The sequence below is a fragment of the Bubalus kerabau genome, chromosome 10 (genome assembly GCF_029407905.1).
Source record: "Bubalus kerabau isolate K-KA32 ecotype Philippines breed swamp buffalo chromosome 10, PCC_UOA_SB_1v2, whole genome shotgun sequence".
Taxonomy (NCBI): Eukaryota; Metazoa; Chordata; class Mammalia; order Artiodactyla; family Bovidae; genus Bubalus; species Bubalus kerabau.
In genome coordinates, this window is record NC_073633.1 from 63986495 (window position 1) to 63998572 (window position 12078).

The following is a 12078-nucleotide window of genomic DNA, read 5'->3' on the forward strand; positions in this document are numbered from 1 at the left end:
CTTTGGAAATGTGTGGTCTTTGCCTTACTGCACCCTATTGCACCACCACTCCTCAGCCCCAGCCCCAATCCCCTCTTTAACCCTCCTGTTATCTAGCATCTATCCTTACCCCTCTGGAATCACTTGAAAACTTGAAAAGTAACTTTTGGAAATCAAGGGGCCTTTTCTTGGTTGTCCTCAAACTCAACCTGTGATCCTTAAAATGTTCCTGTGCTCCTATAAACAAGGCTCTGCCTGCCTGGCCATGTCTCATTGTGTCCCTTCTCTCTTTTCTCACTCTTCTCTCCACTCCCCAAACCTCTCGGCTGCCAGAGCTTTGTGACTGACGGTGCAGCCTGCTTTCCCAGAGCCACAGCCAGAAGAGGACAAGAGAGCCCTGACTGGGCTGGCACTTCATTCACTCTTTCTGGGAAGTGCAAAGATGCGGAGACAGTGTCAGTTCTGTCTGGCAGCATCAGTCGTTCTGAGTTTGGTCTTGGTTTATCGGCTTTTATTCCGTCTCTCACCTAACCCTAGCTTTCTGTACCCAACACCAGTGCCTCCCTGAAAGCCTCCCAGGCATACACTACCCTGCTGCCTGCTTCTGCGGGCAGGAAGTATAACACTACATGCTTGCTGCCCTTTACGGGGCTCCCCAAATCCTGGTGTTTCAGTTACCTGGAGACAAGGCAGCTGGCAGGAACTCTGTGAGAGAGGGGCGGGAAATTAGGAGAATGAAAGTCAAGGAAGATCCCTGGCGGAAACTGAGAGAAAAGTGACCAGACTGAAGCTTGTCTAGACTTTTGCGTAACACGTTGGCTAATGTTTCGCCTGTCCTGAATCACCCTGGCATTACCAACAAAGAATAATGCATGATCCTTCTTGAAGTAAAAGGAATTTAGTAACGCTTCACAGAAAATTCTATTGTAAATATTGTGCCCTACCTCAAAATATTTTTTTTTTTTATAAGGAACGTTGTTAATTCACTGCAAGCCCACTCAGCCACTGAAGAATTTAGGGTATTCAGCTGGAGAGCTTTGTAATGAACAAGTAGCTCAATTATTCTACTTTCATTATACAATGTATCAGACATTCTTTGGCATCAAGGAATTAGAGCATATTTTCTCTGGCAAATGGCAACAATTTGAAGATATATCCTACATAAGTGGTTCTTGAGTAAATGTAGCTCCATTTTAAAATAGGGATTTCCACATGATTTAACCTCTTCTGGTCTGGTCTCAGCTGGTTCATTCAAGGACCAGGGAGAGCATGATTTAGTGAAGACTTGCCAATTTTGTGTTTAAAATAATTTGCACAGGCAGTCAACAGTGTTTTGCACCAGGCATTGGACCACTAGAGTTTGTTTCCATAACTCAGCAGATTTGGCCCCTTCCCCTTTTCCATCCAGCGCTCCTCTGGAAGCTGACCTTTCTACCTGAGACTACCATGGCCTGTGGAGCATTCAGCCCTAGCAATCCCGGCCTCTCCTCAACCCTGGACTGCCAGCCAGAGAGCCTGGTGACTGGAGACTAGGCCTGTGAGGGCTAGAGGAAGGCAGTCGTGGGAAAAAAAGAAAAGAAAAAATTCTTCTCTTGAGGAGAAAGCTGCCCTCCACCCACACAGAGGGACCTCAGACCTTTTCCCAACGTACATGTATAAGCAAGCCCCCACTAGCCTATGCTCCTTTGGGCAGTTTAGAAAAAGGTGTCGCATCTGGATGGACCCAGGACTAGGCAAGAAAGCAGGAGCTGGATTTCATTCCCACTTGGCCCTGCCCCTTTGGCCCCTTGGCCTTTAACATTGTTCCTCCTGAATCAGAGGCTGACGAAATGGGTAAGACCAAGAAGCAGCTTAAATCCACACAAGTTGGATATGATTGGCCCCTTTTGGAAACGCTCAGAGCTTTCTACAGATTTGGGGATCCCCAAGGCTGCTTGTCAGCCTGAGCCATTACTGCTCCCACACAGAGTGGCGGGTTGGTTGAGGTGATCGCCAAGATTCTAGCGTCATGTTAGAGATAGGCTACTTGTACAGCCAGTGCGGGTGGCAGAAGGACCCCCACCAGAGAGTTTGAGTTGAAAGGGAGGCGCTGTAAAACTGTTGCTTCTAAAGTATGGTCTGTCCAGGCCAATAAATAATCTGGTTGGGGATGATTTCTCTCTTTGCACACTGCAGGGATTGTGAGATGAATGATTAAATCTGTGCAATCCTGCCTGAAGGAGGGAGGGTCCCCACCCCCACCTCTTCCAGTTCTCTCCTCTTTGACTCTTATTGAAAGAAGAGTTCACACTCGCTGCTCAGCAGCTCCTCTGCTCACCATCTGACAGAATCTGAGTGGTGGCAGAGCAGCAGTGTTCTTCTAATGGTTGAAGCCACTAGCCTCCTCTTGCTTTTTCAGCTTGTCAGTATAGTGTTCTAAGCTTATGGCTTCCTGCTCCTGTCTTTACATTGCCCTCCTTGGACTCTCCAGTTAAATGATCCACTCCTGGTTTTCCTTCTACCCCCGTGGCTTCTTTTCTGCTTCTTCATTAGTTCCTAAACCGAGGGTGTCCCTCAGGGTGGTGGCCTGCACCTTCTTTCCTGATCTCTGTGTCTATGCTGGAGATCTGACGTGTCCAGGAGTGGCTGATGCCCAGGTTTGTCTCTCCAGGTCCTGATCTATCTACAGATCTCTAAGCCCACAGCTCTTGACTGCTGACTGGACTGCCAGCCCCTCAACCTGTTCAAAGTGGTCATCTTCCCCCTGTATTTTGCTCCTCTTTCTGGCTTCTCTAGATAAACACTCTGTGCCGCCAAGGGCAAGGACTTCAGGGTCATGCTCCTAGGCTGGACTCTGGCTCTGCACTTTAATGGGTAGCCTTGGAGGTAAGGTCCCTGTTTCTCAGGTTCCTTGTAGGCTACCAATGCTCCTTCCATAGTAAGAACTTGCTAGATGTTGGTCACCTTGTCCATTTCTTCTTAGCATGAACATCTTTCCTATAAAGGGGGTTTGCCTCCCTGGGTGCTTCCTGGGAAACTGAGTGGGAACCTCAAGTAAACAGAAACTGAGGGGTTAGGAGAGAGTGGGCTCATAGGGGAAGGCACCATTCAAAAGACGTTTTTTTGCAGTTACCTAGTTGTTCAACATAATAATGTTCTTTCCCTTCCCCTACACCTCCCCGGATTCATGTCAGTTCTTCTGAACCATCTCTCACATTGGTTGCCTCCTTTCCACCTTGAGGGGAAGTTATCTAAGTCCATGTGACCAGTCTCTCTGCCTTGAGGCTCTGTCCAGTCCATCTTGCCCACCTGTGGCCTCCCTGCTTGAACACCTGCAGTGACCCCACCCCCATTCCATGCCTTCACTTTAAGGTTTCAGATCTGCCACCAACTTAGTTTTCTGCCAAACCTTGACTGGCTCAATCACAGGGCATGCTGGGATGAAAATGGCACAGAATCTTGCATTTGGTGGGAAGGATAGCCAGTGTTCTACCCAAGGGCATCCAGTCTAGAGCTTTTTGGGTCCTGGCGATGGTCAAGGTGAAGTGGGGGCTTTACCTGCACCAAGGTGCTGAACTCTTGCCCTCAGGACAGGGGTCATGGCAGATCTTGGGCAGGGAAGCAAACCTGTGCCCCCACAGAGCCAGTTAGAAATCAAGGCACTACAGGAGGACCAGCTGGAAATCAGACAGACTCAGGGAATGGAAAAAGAATTCCGGCCTCCATGTGGAGAGCAACATGACAAAGGAGAGGGAGTGAAGAAAGCAGGGCTGTGATCCTGGGCTTTAGGCAGTAAGATGAATTCTGGACTCTGAAGGCAGAACCTCAGCTGTTTATCTTTCTGTTCCCCAGCTCTAGATGGGAATCTTGCAAATTCTGCTTGTTTATTTGGTTTTACACCTCTCACTAGCTTTCTTTCCTCCCATAGATGGCACTGGGTCCTATGAAATCTTTTACATCATCTGACGAGCAGGAATTCTCACAACCAAGACAGAAGACAGATGGGTGATGTTTTGCCATAAACCTCCATCTTAGGTATTGAGCACTATACTCAGCCAGTGCGAGAAAACTTTTTTCAACTTTCTTGGAGATTTTAGGAATAATAAAATACTCTTTATCATTGTCATTTGGCTAAAATGCATTCTTTTTCTACTTTAAAGAACTGCATGCAGCTCCCTCCATTTCATAACCGTTAAATGAGTAGTCCACCATGTGCTGAGAATTTAGCTGCCCACCACTCTTCTGGTCCCCTGGCTATTCCTAGCAGCTTCTATGTAAGCATCCTGGATTTCATTCTGGATTTGTTCTTTAATGTCTAATAGCTAACATTTACTGAGTGCTTACTATGTGCCAGGCACTGTGCAAAGAGAAACACATTGTATCTTTCCCAAGTGGTTCCTGGGAATAATCTGAGCAGGAATGTGAGATAAAAGGAAACTCTTAGGAGCTGGGGAAGTACGGGCTCACACAGGATTGGACCAGCCAGGGATAACAGTCTTCAAAAGGTGCATTTGCAATGCACCCTCAGTTTCCCACCTGCTGTCTGCCTTCCATTCACTCAGCACTGGGCCTGAAGTTGGGTGGTGGGGCGGGGCCAGGCCAGAGGAATGTGGGGGCTGCTTTCACTGAACCTTGCCAGCCTCTGCTGGGTCTGGTAGCAGGAATGTTGTATAGGATATTGGGGCACTGGAAAGAGCCTTTCTCAGGCTCCTCCAGCCCCCTGAGGGTTAATGATAAATCCCTTCACTGGAAAAGGGCTTAGAAAGCAAATAGCTCTAGAGAAGGTGCTGGGGTTACCTCCCATTTACAAGAAGAGACTTGTAAAAGTTTGACTCAGGAAGGCTTTCTGGCAAGGAGTGTGGAGAGGATGGTGTGAGAATCCTGCCTGTCTGAGGGGAGTAGGGAAGAAAGGGGACACAGTGGGCAGCTGAGAGTTCAGCAGGCAAACCTGCCATCTGAGCATGGCTGGGAGCTCCAAAACACCCAACCAGCTAAAGTTGGAGGATAGTTTGCAGCCTTACGTGAGAGGAAACCCACGAGTGATGACAAGTAGAACCAAGCTGACATCCCTGTGGATGAGAGCAGGACTCTTGTAACATGAAGCCTGTGGCTAGAGTCAGGTGCAGGGCCCCTGGGGAGAGCTGCTCCATGCCCAGAATGATGCCAGGGGAGCCATCTACTCACCTGGGGGCCCCCTTTTCCCCCAATTCATGATTTGAGAAGGAATTCTTTTAAAATGTTTTTGGAAATGTGTATAAACTGCAACAAGGCACTTGAAATGTAAGGACTTGTGTATTTAGTAAAGCACGAAGTAAATTACCTTCACTGAAGTGAATTAAAGCACCATAGAAAGTAGGATTGTTCCCACCAATTCAGTATGTCTCATTACTAGGGAACTGTACCCCTACCCCTCCTCCCACAAAGAAAGTAACTAACTCCAAACCCTAGTTCCACAGCAATATACCTATTTCAGAGAAATCCCTCCCCACTTAGTTCACCTTCCATTTCTCTTGACAGTGCAAGACGGATGCTGGAATCCAATGGTGTGTGTGTGTGTGTGTGTGTGTGTTGGGGGTGGGCTCACCACCAATACTTGCAAATCCCTTTGTTGAAGGTTGCCAAGAAAGGTTGGGAGATGTCAGAGCCCCTTCACTAACTGTGGCCATATACTAAGTGGAGGGCCAGCTGGGAGAAGAGGGCACAGGGCTTAGTAATCCCCTGCCTTGATTTAAACAAATGGTCAGTACCCCGGGGGTTGGGGGCTGGTTCGGGAAATGGAGATGGGGGTGTCCCATCAGAAGGGCAAAGCAGAGACCAGACTGAGGGCAAAGAGGCTGCTGTCAGCACTGAGAATAGTCTGAGTTTAACTGGGAGTAGACTGTTGGGTCAGGGGGTCAAATCAGGGCTTCTGTTTCCAGGAAGGAAGGGATGGAGGGTGAGGGGAGGGGAACAGGCTGGGGGATACGTGACCGCTATCCATGTAGTGGGCTGCAGAAGCGTGCACGGCGGGGTGGTAGAGCTGGCATGCTTATTAGACAGCTCACCCAGACCGAGGAAATGGGGTCAGATGAAGCCCTACTCAGTACTAAACACTTAGGCCCAGGGAACTGCAAGGAGTTATGATGGAGAACCTGACTTGAGTAACAATGTGGAACACTAGGGGTCAGCTACAAGGCACCAAGGCCTAAGTTAGAAAGCTTGGGAGGGACAGTGAGTTGGTACCACGCTTTGAACTGTGGACAGGGCTGTGGCTACTTGAACAAAAATCCTTGTGTCAAGACATGATTGGTCTGGGAATGTGGCAGGATTGAGAGCTCAGGTAGCTCAGCTGTCAGGCCCTGAGGAGCGCCAGGGAAGGTGGGGGCTGGGGACATGAGGTGAAGGGTAAGCGGCAAAGTTCACTGTCCATCTACTAAGGGCTGCAGATTCCAGCAGCCCAGGGATTAGAAGATGAGTAAGACATGGTCCTTACTCTTGAGGGGTGCATGAATTTGGGGGAGAGATAGATTGGGGAAAAAAATAGAGACTTTAGTGCCTTGAGATGACTTGTCACATGCATGGTGCTTTTAAACTATTACATGAAAACAGCCTTCTACTACTTAATATTTTACTCCAATAATACTCTTTATCTAATATATCAACTCTTTACTAATATATCAAATTCAGTCATCCATGGGCTATTTCACTGAGGCATTGAACTTTTTAACATTCCACCTTCAATTCACACCCCACCTCGAAGATGTCAGAATTTCCTATTAGTTACCAATAAAATCAGCTGGCGACCTGGACCTGCTTTGGGTTGGACATCCAGAAGGCAGTGCTTTCGTTTCCTTTAATAGTTTTAGCCCTGCATCATTGCGGATTATCAGGAGTCAGTATGATAATTACTTTGGGGGTTTTAACTAAACAGTTAGAGGAGGGGGTGCCATTTGAAAGTAAGAGGGAGACCTGCAGGGGCAGAGTTAGGGCCAAGGTGCTTGTGGCTGGGAGAGGAGGAGGGGCCTGGGGAGCCAGTGTGGGAACAAACGCCTTCCAGCAAGGTCGTGTACCAAAGCCTGAGCGGCAGCTGTTTGAGAACTGGAAGAGGCTCACTGCAGCTTCAAGGAAGCAGCATCATGAAAAGCCCTAAGTACCAGGGGGCTCCGTTTCCTGGTCACTTCAAAACAGACCTTCCCTGGTTTGCTAAAGCAATGTAAATCTACATTGCTTTAGCAGTGCCTCCTGGAAACAATCACACTTAACCCCGTGGCAGTGGTTAGCCCCTGTCTCTCTTGGATGACAAGGCTGTGTTGTTTTCCCTTTCCTTGAAAGTTATATTTTCTACTCTTTTGATTGGGATTGGTCTAGGGAATTGGAAAGGACAGGATAGGCAAGGAAGACTGATAAATTTCCCAGCTCATTCCCAGAGGGTCTATTTTTCATTTGGAGTGGGTGTCATCTGGATGAGTTATGTGTAGGAGGAACGTGCAGGGGCAAACCCTAACAGTTGTTGACCCTGCCCTCTCCTGATCACTATACGGATAGAAATGGTGGGTGGGCTGGATCGAAAGCCTTTTCTGCTGGGATCATCCTTGGCAAGACTGGAGCAGCACCTTCTGTCCCCTCCAGAGGCCTCCTAGAGGTATGTTCTGAATATGCCACTGCTTACCTCTCAAGATGTCATGGGCATGAGGTCTCGACTTCTTGCTTGTATGTAAGCCAGAATATCTCCTTTGTGTGGATCTCTTCCTTTCATTGCCTCCTGGGTGGTTTTCATCAGCCTTCCACTGGATGCCTGCTGCATGCTTTGCTGTTGTTTAGTCGCTATGTTTACAAATCAACGAATCTCCTGCAGGATGAAAACAATTGGGAAACCCTGAGTGGGAAGGAGGCAATGGTGTCGGAAGCACGGTGTCGGAAGCACGGGCAACTGGAGAACATTTGTTCCTTTGAGGAGGATTCCCTTTAAGCTAACAGAGGACTGATGCCCTTACACAGTGGGCTTTGGACATGCTAGGTGGTTACAGCACACTTGGCTTCAAAATGCAGTGTTAGAGTGAAATAAGCACTGTGTACCCTGCTGGCTGAAAACTGTGGTTCAAGCAGGAATCAACCTTTAAAGGAGGGAGACAAAAACCAACAAAACAGGTTCCTGAAGACAGAGCAGTTTAGTTTAGTGCTTTTTGGCCTTTATCTTAGCCCACCTCATTTCAAGATGTGTGGCTGTCCCAGGCTTGAGCAGGTATGCATAAAGATGGGGCAGAAGAGAGAGTGCTTCCCTGCAGATGAGAGGTGGCTTGATGGGGGGATGTACAGGGAGAATGGGAAGACAGGGAAAGATTGACTCAGAGGTGGATCAGAGAAGGGAAAGAGACTAGTTTTAAGATAATTTTGCTCAGTTTATTTGTATTTTGCTAAAGCAACATTGTTGGCTTATAATTGTGTTGCAACTATTAATTATCTCCCTTTGATCTCTCTTGAGGAGGATTAGAAGATTCTAGAGCTAGTTTATAGGGAAATTTATTTAGTGTGGATATTAATGTATGCGCCTTGTGAGGACACGTAATCCTCATAAGTTCAAGAGCACCAGACCCTTAACTTCTGTTTGCTTCCACATTTCCCTACCACAGCATATTCTTCTTTTGCTTCCCATTCTTTTTCCCATTTTTTTTTTCTCACCCAGGAAACTACTTAACAGATGGGTATAATACCAACTGCGAAAGAGGGTCAATGAGGGCCAGACAATCTATGAAGAGAACATCATGGTTCTTTCTCCAAGAAAAGCAGTGAAATTGGATTACGTGGTGGTCCTTATCAGGCTGAGCTCTTTTGTTACGTTAATTATCATACAAATTGCAGTCCGAGAGCTCCCTGCCTTGAATATCTGGCAACCAACAAGATGGGTTGAACATACATGCTTGCTCTGGAGACCAGGGGTGGTGGATGGGCTCTTTGTTGCTGTCTTCAACATGTCAGAGCAAGGTGCTGCTGAGGCCTTTCTGGAAGGGGGTTGCTGTTGCTCCCCCAGTGGCAGGCTGGTTTCCAGAGTGTTGGTATGACCAGAGCTTTGGGGACGTGGGTTGGGTGGAAGCCATATTTCCTGTGGCGGGGTGGAGAAGGAGGGGAGAGAAGGGGTGTTCTATCTAGCAGGAGAGAAGGGGCAGAGGGTTGTTACAGGTACATTATCTAGATAGTTGGATCAGGTCCATTACTGGTGACAGGGACAAGGGCGAATCTTCCCTGAGCACCCAAGAGATATGCTGTGTCTGGCCTTGCTCTTTAGGTAATCATTGGAGAGTGTGCCTGTGGACAGATGTATACCCCCAAAAAGCAGGGATACAATCTGGATGGGGGAGCAAGGTGTTTTAGAGGGATTTTTGCTGAGTAAGGCTGTGATGATGTGCCTAAAGGGATGATGACACGTGATGTCTTAAAGCCTTCATTGCTGCCAGGAGAAGGTGGGACCAGGAGGAACTGCCGTTAGGGAAGGCAGCAATAACGTGAGCCTTGAGGCCTGCCTCTGTGTCTCAGATCTTAGCATGCCAGAAGTCCCTGTGGATTTCAACAAGAGTTTGGAGTCCAGAGAGGCAATCAGCACAAGGGCAAGCTTGGTTGCAGTACTTCTAGCCAGGATGGACAGCCGTCTCTGGGAGAGACACGTCCTCTCTGCACCTTCACCTCACACCTCCCAAAGCGGCCCTGAAGTTCAGTTTGAGGCAGGTGTGTTCTGCTGCCATCACTGTCCAAACCCTGTTCTTTAATAGCAGCCACTGCGCTGACAGCTAGAGGAGACTTTTCCGGGGCGGCGGCTCCTCTGTGGCCCTCTGGTACTCTGGCTTTTAAGAGTAGCTTTCTGCCCAGCACACAACATTGGCAAGGTGCCTTGTTTGGTACTGCTTAAGCTTTTACTAGTTGCTGTAGGCTGCCTGCATGCAGAGATGTCCCTCGAGAGAGGACCTCAAGCACTTGAGGCAGCCTCCATTCTTATCTAGTAGGGCATGCTCCTCTAGATAGGCCCTTTGCCCTCTTCTGGGGATGTTTTCCCATAGAATTTGGCATGGGAGTTGCAGGCCACTAAACTGGAATAGGAGTAGGTCCTATCCACTTTCCAGGATAGGAGTAGGTCCTCCTAACTAACTAAGAAGGGGGCTCTTCTATTTCTAGAAAGTGTCTTCGGTTTTCAGTCAGGAGAGGCAAGTCCTGGGGGAATTACTGGCAGTTGGGTAGGAGGCAATAGATGCAATAGGGTGCCCAGTTGGGAGTGGCATCAAAGAAAACTGCTTTTATCAATGAAAGGCACTGGAGGCAGCAACCACTTCTGCAGAGGATGTCTTGGGGCTCGATGTCTCTCAGTGTACCGTCTCCCTACTCTTCTGGATTCCCAGCTTCCCCCTCATTCCTGAGGTTGGGAGATGGAGCTTATATGGGCTGAGCAGTACCACAGCAGTGGTAGAACCAGGCTGTGGGGGCTCTTTGGTTCATTCATCTGTGGAAAAAGTGGTCTGCTGCACTGTAGGATCCCAAAAACACAGATCACATTCCTTGGTGCAAACAGTTTATTTCCTGTGAAAAATGTCCTTTCAGTTTGGGACACTTGTAGGAAGAGGCTTCATGGATCCAAGCCTATTTTCTTCAGTCACACAGGGTTGACAACTGAGTGGGTCCTTCACAGACCCGCTGCATTTCTCAACTCCACCTAGGCAGGTGAAAGCCTGGAGCTTGGCCAAAGATTGGTATCCTGAGTGGTGCCTGAATCACCTTCCAATGGGCAAGAGGTGCCAAAAAGACAGGCAGGGGCCTCATGTCACAGAGGTAGAAGCAAAGAAATCCAAAGCAAATGGCCACAAGAGTGGGGAGAGTCAAAGCAGAGCCAAAGGAGTTGAGATTAGGGCAGATGGATAAGAATAAAGGTGGGTTTTATTTTCAGATTGGACTCCAAAATATAAACATCTGCAGAGCCTGCTCCTTTGGAGGGAACCAGGCACGTGGGGTATAGGGCCAAGGAATAGTTCAACCTCTTCAGGCCCAGTTTTTTTTCCTCTGACTTGGAAGTTAACAAAACCATTTGATTGAGGTCTAAATGCAAAAGCCCTGTACAAAGTATGTGGAATTGGGGAAAGAAAAGTATAAGGTGGTCCCTGCCTTAAGAAACATGCAATCAACTTCATGGCCTCTTTCCCCCTAACCTCCTCTACGTTTGTCTCATTCCTTCAACTAAGGACCAATCGTGTACTCGGGAATTTTAATTTCTCTTGCCTTTTTCTGTCCCTAATTGCTCTCAGATCCCTTCCCTTTCTACTTCCATTTCTTTCTAAAAAAAAAAAAAAAAAATAGGCAATAAAGAAAAATTGGGGGGATTAGAAAGGGAGAAGAGACTTTAAGGGAAATCTTGGTGACATACCTGAGTTTATTCTGCAACACTCACATGCCCTATATCCATTTGACTCGTAGCTTGGGCTGGGCAAAGTCAGCATTTCCTTTCCTCTTATAATGAATTTCTGCTGAGCATTAGCCCCATTCCATTTGCACAGGTTGTAATTTTTTTTTTTTCCAACTACCATGTATCTCTAAATAAGTTGATACTGGTGGATCTTTCATCTACTCTGTAAATGAATGATGAGATGATTGTAACCTGACAAAGATCAGCACAAGGTAATGAATGAGAGCCAGACCACTTCATCACCCCACCTGATGCTTCCATCCCACCTCCTAACCCTGGCTCCACATTCTCCCACATAACGTGTTCATCACAACACTATTTAGGAGTCAAGACAGGCATGAATTCTTTTCTAATGGCAAGCACTTTGGAGGCTTGTTTAAATATATATATACATATATATATATATATATATATATATATTTCTAGGTACTCTTTTTATCTTACCTGATTCTTAAATCCAAGTCTTTGATCCCTTATTGCTTGCTTGCTTCTCACCTAAGATGGGACCAAAGAGAACTGTGAAGGATGGAGGAGGTAGGAAAAGAGATGGAGGATGGCGAGGTGTTATGAAGTCATAGAGTTAAGGAGTGTATATAGCTTTATTTTGCTCCCCTACATCACCTATCCTACCTGTTAAGAAGCTTCACAGGCTACCATTCTTAGTCTTTCATTTAAAAATATATTCCTAAAATGTAAATGCC